The following is a 12,783-nucleotide window of genomic DNA, read 5'->3' as shown; positions in this document are numbered from 1 at the left end:
CCTGCCACATTCCCCACTTCCGCGGGGGAGCGGCACACCGCCGGCCGGCCGGCCGGCTCTCTCGGGGGCTGCACAGGTGTTCCCCTTAGATGTTCCTGGTGCATGTTGTCTCTCTCCTCCTTTATAGTCCTCTTCCGCCAATCCCAACTCGGCTGCCCACACGCCGAGTACGCTGCTCTCCTTCAATCAGGAGCAGGATCAGCTCCTGGAGGTCATCACTCAAGTTGGCAAGAGGCAGCTGCATAGAAGCTGTTTGCTCCTCTCCCAGCGCCATATTGTGGGAGAGCAGATGCATAGAATAAGTCTTAATTCCAGTAACTCAGTCCAATCCGAGTTGCTCCCCACAGAGACCACAGGCTGTGTGCTGCCTGCCTGCCACGGACCCTCTGTCCCGGGGAGGTCCTGTGGGCACGCAGCCTGTGGCCGCGGGTCTCTGCCTGGCCTGCCAAAAGGGTGCCCCGTTTGGATGCTGTGTGAGTCAGGGCTGATGGGGGAGAGGGGGACAGAGAGAGGAGAGAGAGACAGAGAGAGAGAGAGAAAGAGAGAGAGACGTGTAGGTGTTGGTGTAAGTCAGAGACAGAGGGAGAGGGTGCCTGTATTGCCTGCGAGGCTTGGTGTGGGGTCCCTCCTTTGCGCTCTGGAGGGCTTCCGCGGCTGTGGCGCGTGGCCGCCGCACGGCCAGGTGGCGCAGAGGGCCCGCGGGTTGGGCTGCGCGAGGCACCGGGCCCTGAGTGGTGGGCAACTGCGCCCTGGCGTCGTCTTCGGGCGGTGGTCGTGGTCGTGGTCACAGTCATTGGGCTCCCTGGGAGACAGGAGCCCGGGAGGGGCGGTGGGAGTGCAGGTGCCGGGAGCTGCTGGTGCGGCGGGCTGCGGGGTTGGGGCGGCCGGCAGGGGAGCGCCCTGGCGGGCGGTGAGTCGCTGGTTTGGGGTTGGAGGGGGCGCGCTGGATGGCGCGGGGCGTGGCCTGTGTCCCGGGGTGGGCCCCGGGGTTGGCGGTGGGGCTGCGGCAGCCGGGGACAGCTGGCCGGCCCGCCTGTGCCCGTGCCCGTGCCCAGGCCCAGGCCCAGGCCCAGGCCCAGGCCCGAGGCGCGGGCGGGCTGGGGCTGCCAGGTGGAGGGGTCGGGCTTCTGCCCCCTGCTGGAGCTGCGTTGGGGGTCGCAGGGGTCCCGGCGTGCGGGCTGGCGGATGGGGGCGTGGCTAGGCAGCCAGCCAAAGGCGAGCAAAAGGGGAGGGTGCCGCGGGGCAAAAGCCTACAGCCCCCGGTATTCCCAGGCGGTCTCCCATCCAAGTACTAACCAGGCCCGACCCTGCTTAGCTTCCGAGATCAGACGAGATCGGGCGCGTTCAGGGTGGTATGGCCGTAGACGCCAGAGGCCGCCTCCAGGCCCCTCTTGAGTGCGCGCCCGCACAGCCGCCGCCGCCGCCGCCGCCGCCTCCTCCTCCTCCTCCTGCCCGCTCCCCGCTCTCACTCCCATTCCCATTCCCATTCCCGCTCCCGCTCCCGCTGCCGCTTCTCCTCCGCCTCCTCCCTCTTTTCTCTTCTCTTCTCTTCTCCTCCTCCCCCCCCCTCCTCCTCAGCCGCCCTCCGCCTAGCCCTGCACCAGTGCCCGAACTCCAGCCCTCCGCCTGCCCAGCCCAGGACCTGCAGCACCGGGCGCCCAGTCGGCACGCTGCCGCCAAGCCAAGGGGAGCCAACCTCCTCCGGCTGCCGCTGGCCACAGGGAACTCCTACTCTCTCTTTCTAGGCCGGATCCCCTGCCTGCCGCCATCGCCCAGCCACACGCCAGCCGTGCCCGGCAGCCTCCACGCCTGCCCAGGGCTGCGCCCCGCGGCTCGCGGGTCCCGGCACCAGGGGGTTCGGCGCCCCACACCACCGCGGCCCGGGCCTTCCCTCCTACCCGGCCGCCAGCAGCCCCCCCACCGCTGACGCACAGGTCGCCCGCCCTCCCCCGGCACGGCCGCCGCGCCTCCACACACTCCCACGCCGCGAGGACAGCTGAGGGCCTGGGGACCCTTGTCCCCGCTCGGTCACGGGGGCCCAAGTGGGGCAGCAGGTCGGGAAGGAGGGCGGCAGCGCACGGAATCACCCCCGCCGCACGCTCGCGTGGGCACTCACACACACACACACACACACACACACACGCCTACACAAGGGGCACACAGTCGCACACCCCGACACCCTTCGTGGCACAGAGGGATTTCCGTCCTCAGCGCCCGTTCCCTCACGGGAGGGTGGGGCGCTTCAGCGCGACCCGCACCCTCCAGCCCGGCAGCCAGTTCGAGACTGTCGCTCCCCCTCTTCATGGAGGAACGACACAGGACCCTGCGCTGTTCTTTCGTCTGCTCGGCCCTCCCCGGGTTTGCTGCTGGTTCTTCCCGGGTTGGCTACCGTCCCTTCCACCTCCGTGGAAGGGCGGTTCCCCCTGCCACATTCCCCACTTCCGCGGGGGAGCGGCACACCGCCGGCCGGCCGGCCGGCTCTCTCGGGGGCTGCACAGGTGTTCCCCTTAGATGTTCCTGGTGCATGTTGTCTCTTTCCTCCTTTATAGTCCTCTTCCGCCAATCCCAACTCGGCTGCCCACACGCCGAGTACGCTGCTCTCCTTCAATCAGGAGCAGGATCAGCTCCTGGAGGTCATCACTCAAGTTGGCAAGAGGCAGCTGCATAGAAGCTGTTTGCTCCTCTCCCAGCGCCATATTGTGGGAGAGCAGATGCATAGAATAAGTCTTAATTCCAGTAACTCAGTCCAATCCGAGTTGCTCCCCACAGAGACCACAGGCTGTGTGCTGCCTGCCTGCCACGGACCCTCTGTCCCGGGGAGGTCCTGTGGGCACGCAGCCTGTGGCCGCGGGTCTCTGCCTGGCCTGCCAAAAGGGTGCCCCGTTTGGATGCTGTGTGAGTCAGGGCTGATGGGGGAGAGGGGGACAGAGAGAGGAGAGAGAGACAGAGAGAGAGAGAGAAAGAGAGAGAGACGTGTAGGTGTTGGTGTAAGTCAGAGACAGAGGGAGAGGGTGCCTGTATTGCCTGCGAGGCTTGGTGTGGGGTCCCTCCTTTGCGCTCTGGAGGGCTTCCGCGGCTGTGGCGCGTGGCCGCCGCACGGCCAGGTGGCGCAGAGGGCCCGCGGGTTGGGCTGCGCGAGGCACCGGGCCCTGAGTGGTGGGCAACTGCGCCCTGGCGTCGTCTTCGGGCGGTGGTCGTGGTCGTGGTCACAGTCATTGGGCTCCCTGGGAGACAGGAGCCCGGGAGGGGCGGTGGGAGTGCAGGTGCCGGGAGCTGCTGGTGCGGCGGGCTGCGGGGTTGGGGCGGCCGGCAGGGGAGCGCCCTGGCGGGCGGTGAGTCGCTGGTTTGGGGTTGGAGGGGGCGCGCTGGATGGCGCGGGGCGTGGCCTGTGTCCCGGGGTGGGCCCCGGGGTTGGCGGTGGGGCTGCGGCAGCCGGGGACAGCTGGCCGGCCCGCCTGTGCCCGTGCCCGTGCCCAGGCCCAGGCCCAGGCCCAGGCCCAGGCCCGAGGCGCGGGCGGGCTGGGGCTGCCAGGTGGAGGGGTCGGGCTTCTGCCCCCTGCTGGAGCTGCGTTGGGGGTCGCAGGGGTCCCGGCGTGCGGGCTGGCGGATGGGGGCGTGGCTAGGCAGCCAGCCAAAGGCGAGCAAAAGGGGAGGGTGCCGCGGGGCAAAAGCCTACAGCCCCCGGTATTCCCAGGCGGTCTCCCATCCAAGTACTAACCAGGCCCGACCCTGCTTAGCTTCCGAGATCAGACGAGATCGGGCGCGTTCAGGGTGGTATGGCCGTAGACGCCAGAGGCCGCCTCCAGGCCCCTCTTGAGTGCGCGCCCGCACAGCCGCCGCCGCCGCCGCCGCCGCCGCCGCCGCCGCCGCCGCCGCCTCCTCCTCCTCCTGCCCGCTCCCCGCTCTCACTCCCATTCCCATTCCCATTCCCACTCCCGCTCCCGCTCCCGCTGCCGCTTCTCCTCCGCCTCCTCCCTCTTTTCTCTTCTCTTCTCTTCTCCTCCTCCCCCCCCCTCCTCAGCCGCCCTCCGCCTAGCCCTGCACCAGTGCCCGAACTCCAGCCCTCCGCCTGCCCAGCCCAGGACCTGCAGCACCGGGCGCCCAGTCGGCACGCTGCCGCCAAGCCAAGGGGAGCCAACCTCCTCCGGCTGCCGCTGGCCACAGGGAACTCCTACTCTCTCTTTCTAGGCCGGATCCCCTGCCTGCCGCCATCGCCCAGCCACACGCCAGCCGTGCCCGGCAGCCTCCACGCCTGCCCAGGGCTGCGCCCCGCGGCTCGCGGGTCCCGGCACCAGGGGGTTCGGCGCCCCACACCACCGCGGCCCGGGCCTTCCCTCCTACCCGGCCGCCAGCAGCCCCCCCACCGCTGACGCACAGGTCGCCCGCCCTCCCCCGGCACGGCCGCCGCGCCTCCACACACTCCCACGCCGCGAGGACAGCTGAGGGCCTGGGGACCCTTGTCCCCGCTCGGTCACGGGGGCCCAAGTGGGGCAGCAGGTCGGGAAGGAGGGCGGCAGCGCACGGAATCACCCCCGCCGCACGCTCGCGTGGGCACTCACACACACACACACACACACACACACACGCCTACACAAGGGGCACACAGTCGCACACCCCGACACCCTTCGTGGCACAGAGGGATTTCCGTCCTCAGCGCCCGTTCCCTCACGGGAGGGTGGGGCGCTTCAGCGCGACCCGCACCCTCCAGCCCGGCAGCCAGTTCGAGACTGTCGCTCCCCCTCTTCATGGAGGAACGACACAGGACCCTGCGCTGTTCTTTCGTCTGCTCGGCCCTCCCCGGGTTTGCTGCTGGTTCTTCCCGGGTTGGCTACCGTCCCTTCCACCTCCGTGGAAGGGCGGTTCCCCCTGCCACATTCCCCACTTCCGCGGGGGAGCGGCACACCGCCGGCCGGCCGGCCGGCTCTCTCGGGGGCTGCACAGGTGTTCCCCTTAGATGTTCCTGGTGCATGTTGTCTCTTTCCTCCTTTATAGTCCTCTTCCGCCAATCCCAACTCGGCTGCCCACACGCCGAGTACGCTGCTCTCCTTCAATCAGGAGCAGGATCAGCTCCTGGAGGTCATCACTCAAGTTGGCAAGAGGCAGCTGCATAGAAGCTGTTTGCTCCTCTCCCAGCGCCATATTGTGGGAGAGCAGATGCATAGAATAAGTCTTAATTCCAGTAACTCAGTCCAATCCGAGTTGCTCCCCACAGAGACCACAGGCTGTGTGCTGCCTGCCTGCCACGGACCCTCTGTCCCGGGGAGGTCCTGTGGGCACGCAGCCTGTGGCCGCGGGTCTCTGCCTGGCCTGCCAAAAGGGTGCCCCGTTTGGATGCTGTGTGAGTCAGGGCTGATGGGGGAGAGGGGGACAGAGAGAGGAGAGAGAGACAGAGAGAGAGAGAGAAAGAGAGAGAGACGTGTAGGTGTTGGTGTAAGTCAGAGACAGAGGGAGAGGGTGCCTGTATTGCCTGCGAGGCTTGGTGTGGGGTCCCTCCTTTGCGCTCTGGAGGGCTTCCGCGGCTGTGGCGCGTGGCCGCCGCACGGCCAGGTGGCGCAGAGGGCCCGCGGGTTGGGCTGCGCGAGGCACCGGGCCCTGAGTGGTGGGCAACTGCGCCCTGGCGTCGTCTTCGGGCGGTGGTCGTGGTCGTGGTCACAGTCATTGGGCTCCCTGGGAGACAGGAGCCCGGGAGGGGCGGTGGGAGTGCAGGTGCCGGGAGCTGCTGGTGCGGCGGGCTGCGGGGTTGGGGCGGCCGGCAGGGGAGCGCCCTGGCGGGCGGTGAGTCGCTGGTTTGGGGTTGGAGGGGGCGCGCTGGATGGCGCGGGGCGTGGCCTGTGTCCCGGGGTGGGCCCCGGGGTTGGCGGTGGGGCTGCGGCAGCCGGGGACAGCTGGCCGGCCCGCCTGTGCCCGTGCCCGTGCCCAGGCCCAGGCCCAGGCCCAGGCCCAGGCCCGAGGCGCGGGCGGGCTGGGGCTGCCAGGTGGAGGGGTCGGGCTTCTGCCCCCTGCTGGAGCTGCGTTGGGGGTCGCAGGGGTCCCGGCGTGCGGGCTGGCGGATGGGGGCGTGGCTAGGCAGCCAGCCAAAGGCGAGCAAAAGGGGAGGGTGCCGCGGGGCAAAAGCCTACAGCCCCCGGTATTCCCAGGCGGTCTCCCATCCAAGTACTAACCAGGCCCGACCCTGCTTAGCTTCCGAGATCAGACGAGATCGGGCGCGTTCAGGGTGGTATGGCCGTAGACGCCAGAGGCCGCCTCCAGGCCCCTCTTGAGTGCGCGCCCGCACAGCCGCCGCCGCCGCCGCCGCCGCCGCCGCCGCCGCCTCCTCCTCCTCCTGCCCGCTCCCCGCTCTCACTCCCATTCCCATTCCCATTCCCACTCCCGCTCCCGCTCCCGCTGCCGCTTCTCCTCCGCCTCCTCCCTCTTTTCTCTTCTCTTCTCTTCTCCTCCTCCCCCCCCCTCCTCAGCCGCCCTCCGCCTAGCCCTGCACCAGTGCCCGAACTCCAGCCCTCCGCCTGCCCAGCCCAGGACCTGCAGCACCGGGCGCCCAGTCGGCACGCTGCCGCCAAGCCAAGGGGAGCCAACCTCCTCCGGCTGCCGCTGGCCACAGGGAACTCCTACTCTCTCTTTCTAGGCCGGATCCCCTGCCTGCCGCCATCGCCCAGCCACACGCCAGCCGTGCCCGGCAGCCTCCACGCCTGCCCAGGGCTGCGCCCCGCGGCTCGCGGGTCCCGGCACCAGGGGGTTCGGCGCCCCACACCACCGCGGCCCGGGCCTTCCCTCCTACCCGGCCGCCAGCAGCCCCCCCACCGCTGACGCACAGGTCGCCCGCCCTCCCCCGGCACGGCCGCCGCGCCTCCACACACTCCCACGCCGCGAGGACAGCTGAGGGCCTGGGGACCCTTGTCCCCGCTCGGTCACGGGGGCCCAAGTGGGGCAACAGGTCGGGAAGGAGGGCGGCAGCGCACGGAATCACCCCCGCCGCACGCTCGCGTGGGCACTCACACACACACACACACACACACACGCCTACACAAGGGGCACACAGTCGCACACCCCGACACCCTTCGTGGCACAGAGGGATTTCCGTCCTCAGCGCCCGTTCCCTCACGGGAGGGTGGGGCGCTTCAGCGCGACCCGCACCCTCCAGCCCGGCAGCCAGTTCGAGACTGTCGCTCCCCCTCTTCATGGAGGAACGACACAGGACCCTGCGCTGTTCTTTCGTCTGCTCGGCCCTCCCCGGGTTTGCTGCTGGTTCTTCCCGGGTTGGCTACCGTCCCTTCCACCTCCGTGGAAGGGCGGTTCCCCCTGCCACATTCCCCACTTCCGCGGGGGAGCGGCACACCGCCGGCCGGCCGGCCGGCTCTCTCGGGGGCTGCACAGGTGTTCCCCTTAGATGTTCCTGGTGCATGTTGTCTCTCTCCTCCTTTATAGTCCTCTTCCGCCAATCCCAACTCGGCTGCCCACACGCCGAGTACGCTGCTCTCCTTCAATCAGGAGCAGGATCAGCTCCTGGAGGTCATCACTCAAGTTGGCAAGAGGCAGCTGCATAGAAGCTGTTTGCTCCTCTCCCAGCGCCATATTGTGGGAGAGCAGATGCATAGAATAAGTCTTAATTCCAGTAACTCAGTCCAATCCGAGTTGCTCCCCACAGAGACCACAGGCTGTGTGCTGCCTGCCTGCCACGGACCCTCTGTCCCGGGGAGGTCCTGTGGGCACGCAGCCTGTGGCCGCGGGTCTCTGCCTGGCCTGCCAAAAGGGTGCCCCGTTTGGATGCTGTGTGAGTCAGGGCTGATGGGGGAGAGGGGGACAGAGAGAGGAGAGAGAGACAGAGAGAGAGAGAGAAAGAGAGAGAGACGTGTAGGTGTTGGTGTAAGTCAGAGACAGAGGGAGAGGGTGCCTGTATTGCCTGCGAGGCTTGGTGTGGGGTCCCTCCTTTGCGCTCTGGAGGGCTTCCGCGGCTGTGGCGCGTGGCCGCCGCACGGCCAGGTGGCGCAGAGGGCCCGCGGGTTGGGCTGCGCGAGGCACCGGGCCCTGAGTGGTGGGCAACTGCGCCCTGGCGTCGTCTTCGGGCGGTGGTCGTGGTCGTGGTCACAGTCATTGGGCTCCCTGGGAGACAGGAGCCCGGGAGGGGCGGTGGGAGTGCAGGTGCCGGGAGCTGCTGGTGCGGCGGGCTGCGGGGTTGGGGCGGCCGGCAGGGGAGCGCCCTGGCGGGCGGTGAGTCGCTGGTTTGGGGTTGGAGGGGGCGCGCTGGATGGCGCGGGGCGTGGCCTGTGTCCCGGGGTGGGCCCCGGGGTTGGCGGTGGGGCTGCGGCAGCCGGGGACAGCTGGCCGGCCCGCCCGTGCCCGTGCCCGTGCCCGTGCCCGTGCCCGTGCCCGTGCCCGTGCCCAGGCCCAGGCCCAGGCCCAGGCCCAGGCCCGAGGCGCGGGCGGGCTGGGGCTGCCAGGTGGAGGGGTCGGGCTTCTGCCCCCTGCTGGAGCTGCGTTGGGGGTCGCAGGGGTCCCGGCGTGCGGGCTGGCGGATGGGGGCGTGGCTAGGCAGCCAGCCAAAGGCGAGCAAAAGGGGAGGGTGCCGCGGGGCAAAAGCCTACAGCCCCCGGTATTCCCAGGCGGTCTCCCATCCAAGTACTAACCAGGCCCGACCCTGCTTAGCTTCCGAGATCAGACGAGATCGGGCGCGTTCAGGGTGGTATGGCCGTAGACGCCAGAGGCCGCCTCCAGGCCCCTCTTGAGTGCGCGCCCGCACAGCCGCCGCCGCCGCCGCCGCCGCCGCCTCCTCCTCCTCCTGCCCGCTCCCCGCTCTCACTCCCATTCCCATTCCCATTCCCGCTCCCGCTCCCGCTGCCGCTTCTCCTCCGCCTCCTCCCTCTTTTCTCTTCTCTTCTCTTCTCCTCCTCCCCCCCCCTCCTCAGCCGCCCTCCGCCTAGCCCTGCACCAGTGCCCGAACTCCAGCCCTCCGCCTGCCCAGCCCAGGACCTGCAGCACCGGGCGCCCAGTCGGCACGCTGCCGCCAAGCCAAGGGGAGCCAACCTCCTCCGGCTGCCGCTGGCCACAGGGAACTCCTACTCTCTCTTTCTAGGCCGGATCCCCTGCCTGCCGCCATCGCCCAGCCACACGCCAGCCGTGCCCGGCAGCCTCCACGCCTGCCCAGGGCTGCGCCCCGCGGCTCGCGGGTCCCGGCACCAGGGGGTTCGGCGCCCCACACCACCGCGGCCCGGGCCTTCCCTCCTACCCGGCCGCCAGCAGCCCCCCCACCGCTGACGCACAGGTCGCCCGCCCTCCCCCGGCACGGCCGCCGCGCCTCCACACACTCCCACGCCGCGAGGACAGCTGAGGGCCTGGGGACCCTTGTCCCCGCTCGGTCACGGGGGCCCAAGTGGGGCAGCAGGTCGGGAAGGAGGGCGGCAGCGCACGGAATCACCCCCGCCGCACGCTCGCGTGGGCACACACACACACACACACACACGCCTACACAAGGGGCACACAGTCGCACACCCCGACACCCTTCGTGGCACAGAGGGATTTCCGTCCTCAGCGCCCGTTCCCTCACGGGAGGGTGGGGCGCTTCAGCGCGACCCGCACCCTCCAGCCCGGCAGCCAGTTGAAGACCACAGGCTGTGTGCTGCCTGCCTGCCATGGACCCTCTGTCCCGGGGAGGTCCTGTGGGCACGCAGCCTGTGGCCGCGGGTCTCTGCCTGGCCTGCCAAAAGGGTGCCCCGTTTGGATGCTGTGTGAGTCAGGGCTGATGGGGGAGAGGGGGACAGAGAGAGGAGAGAGAGACAGAGAGAGAGAGAGAAAGAGAGAGAGACGTGTAGGTGTTGGTGTAAGTCAGAGACAGAGGGAGAGGGTGCCTGTATTGCCTGCGAGGCTTGGTGTGGGGTCCCTCCTTTGCGCTCTGGAGGGCTTCCGCGGCTGTGGCGCGTGGCCGCCTCAGGGCTCACATCAGAAAATTCGTTACAAACCATGATAAATAAGAGGGGTGGATGAATCCGGAAACAGCCGGTTTCCTTGGGACTAAATCAAGCCCAATAGCACAAAGGACTCTTGCTTTTTTTGGCTTTTTTCACATTTGTCTTATTTATCATGGTTTGTAATTAATTTTCTGATGTGAGCTTTGACTTTGAGGCTGGAATATGGAGTTCAAGACACGCAAGGAATGGTCCTTTTCCATCAGGGCACAGCTGTTGGCTTGCTCCAATTCTGGCTTTCTGTCATTCTTTCGGGTGCTTCAGCGGACTTTTGGTTTCTTGAGCAGCAATTTCCTAAATGGTTTCTGGGTCTGAGTTGGTTTTGCCTTCTTCCCTCCCAAATTTTGTATTCTGATGCAATACAAACAAGAGTTGAGACAGAGGATCCATTAGGAAATAAAAAACACAACCAATTGGCGTGTCATGCTTAGAAATCTCCAGGCAGCATGACCAAGATGAGCTTTTGTGTTTTGGAAAAAGAAATGGAACCCTTTTGCAGAGGGGACCAATAATGAATTCCCCTGCAATCAAGTTTGACAGAGATTTTCAGGTGAATTCAATGAGTTTCCAAAGCCAGTCAGCTGGGAGGGCTGGATGAATCTGGAAACAGCCGGTTTCCTTGTGACTAAATCAAGCCCAATATCACAAAGGAATCTTGCATTTCTTTTGTTTTTTTCACATTTGTCTTATTTATCATGGTTTGTAATGAATTTTCTGATGTGAGCTTTGATTTTGAGGCTGGAATATGGAGTTCAAGACACGGAAGGAATGGGTTTCTTCAATCAGGGCACAGCTGTTGGCTTGCTGCAATTCTGGCTTTCTGTCATTGTTTTGGGATCCTGAGCCGACTTTTGTTTTCTTGAGTGGTAATTTCCTAAATGGTTTCTGGGTCTGAGTTGGTTTTGCCTTCTTCCCTCCCACATTTTGTATTCTGATGCAATACAAACAAGTGTTTAGACAGAGGATCCATTATGAAATAGAAAACAAAACCAACTGGTGTGTCATGCTTAGAAATCTACAGGCAGCACGACCAGAAACCATTTGGCAAATTGCCTCTAAAGAAACCAAAAGTCGGATTTTTCCGGATTCATCCACCCCTCGCAGCTGACTGGCTTTGGAAACTCATTGAATTCACCTGAAAATCGCCGTCAACCTTGATTTGGGGGGTATCAATTATCGGTCTCCTCTGCAAAAGGGTTCCATTTCTTTTTCCAAAACACAAAAGCTCATCTTGGTCGTGCTGCCTGGAGATTTCTAAGCATGACACGCCAATTGGTTGTGTTTTTTATTTCCTAATGGATCCTCTGTCTCAACTCTTGTTTGTATTGCATCAGAATACAAAATTTGGGAGGGAAGAAGGCAAAACCAACTCAGACCCAGAAACCATTTAGGAAATTGCTGCTCAAGAAACCAAAAGTCGGCTGAAGCACCCGAAAGAATGACAGAAAGCCAGAATTGGAGCAAGCCAACAGCTGTGCCCTGATGGAAAAGGACCATTCCTTGCGTGTCTTGAACTCCATATTCCAGCCTCAAAGTCAAAGCTCACATCAGAAAATTAATTACAAACCATGATAAATAAGACAAATGTGAAAAAAGCCAAAAAAAGCAAGAGTCCTTTGTGCTATTGGGCTTGATTTAGTCACAAGGAAACCGCTGCTCCCGGATTCATCCACCCCTCCCAGCTGACTGGCTTTGGAAAACTAATTGAATTCACCTGAAAATTGCTGTCAAGCTTGATTTTGGGGAATTAATTATCGGTCCCCTCTGCAAAAGGGTTCCATTTCTTTTTCCAAAACACAAAAACTCATCTTGGTCGTGCTGCCTGTAGATTCCTAAGCATGACATGCCAATTGATTGTGTTTTGTATTTCCTAATGGATCCTCTGTCTAAACTCTTGTTTGTATTGCATCAGAACACAAAATTTGGGAAGGAAGAAGGCAAAACCAACTCAGACCCAGAAACCATTTAGGAAATTGCTGCTCAAGATACCAACAGTCAGCTGAGGCACCCAAAAGAATGACAGAAAGCCAGAATTGGAGCAAGCCAACAGCTGTGCCCTGATTGAAAAGGACCATTCCTTCCATGTCTTGAACTCCATATTCCAGCCTCAAAGTCAAAGCTCACATCAGAAAATTCTTTACAAACCATGATAAATAAGACAAATGTGAACTGTCCAGTTAAAAGACACCGATTGGCAGATTGGGTTAAGGAACAAAACCCATCTATTTGCTGCTTACAAGAAACACATCTTTCCAAGAAAGATCCATACAGACTGAAGTGAAAGGCTGGAAAAAGATATACCATGCCAACAGAAATGAAAAAAGAGCAGGCGTAGCCATCTTAATATCGGACAACATAAACTTTACCACAAAAACTGTTAAGAAAGACAAAGAGGGGCACTATATAATGATTAAGGGATCAATACAACAAGAAGATATAACAATTATCAATGTATATGCACCTAACTACAGGGCACCAGTTTATCTAAAAGATTTGTTAACGGACTTAAAGGGAGACTTAGACCCCAATACAATAGTACTGGGTGACTTCAATACTCCACTCTCAGAAATAGACAGATCAATAGGACAGAAGGTCAACAAGGATACAGTAGATTTAAATGACACTATAGCCCAAATGGATATAACAGATATCTACAGAACTTTCAATCCTACAGCTAAAGATTTTACATTCTTCTCGGCAGTACATGGAACCTTCTCTAGGATTGACCACATACTAGGCCATAAAGCAAGTCTCAGGAAATTCAAAAGAATTAGAATCATACCATGCAGCTTCTCAGACCATAAAGGAATGAAGTTGGAAATTAGCA

At 63.0% G+C, this 12,783-nt stretch overlaps 4 non-coding genes across 4 annotated transcripts; all 4 read right to left on the bottom strand.

Annotated features, from left to right (window-relative positions):
• Positions 1–1,247: 1,247 nt before the first annotated feature.
• Positions 1,248–1,366, bottom strand: LOC138844170 (5S ribosomal RNA). Its single transcript, XR_011379709.1, has one exon. It is a non-coding gene; the product is annotated as a 5S ribosomal RNA (ribosomal RNA).
• A 2,303-nt stretch (positions 1,367–3,669) lies between these two features.
• On the bottom strand, positions 3,670–3,788 carry LOC138844168 (5S ribosomal RNA). Its single transcript, XR_011379708.1, has one exon. It is a non-coding gene; the product is annotated as a 5S ribosomal RNA (ribosomal RNA).
• Positions 3,789–6,112: 2,324 nt separating this feature from the next.
• Positions 6,113–6,231, bottom strand: LOC138844167 (5S ribosomal RNA). The gene has a single exon (XR_011379707.1). It is a non-coding gene; the product is annotated as a 5S ribosomal RNA (ribosomal RNA).
• Positions 6,232–8,572: 2,341 nt separating this feature from the next.
• Positions 8,573–8,691, bottom strand: LOC138844164 (5S ribosomal RNA). The gene has a single exon (XR_011379703.1). It is a non-coding gene; the product is annotated as a 5S ribosomal RNA (ribosomal RNA).
• Between the last annotated feature and the right edge of the window lie 4,092 nt (positions 8,692–12,783).

The sequence above is a fragment of the Oryctolagus cuniculus genome, chromosome 10, assembly GCF_964237555.1.
Source record: "Oryctolagus cuniculus chromosome 10, mOryCun1.1, whole genome shotgun sequence".
Lineage (NCBI taxonomy): Eukaryota > Metazoa > Chordata > Mammalia > Lagomorpha > Leporidae > Oryctolagus > Oryctolagus cuniculus.
This window is presented reverse-complemented; position numbering and strand designations above follow the sequence as displayed.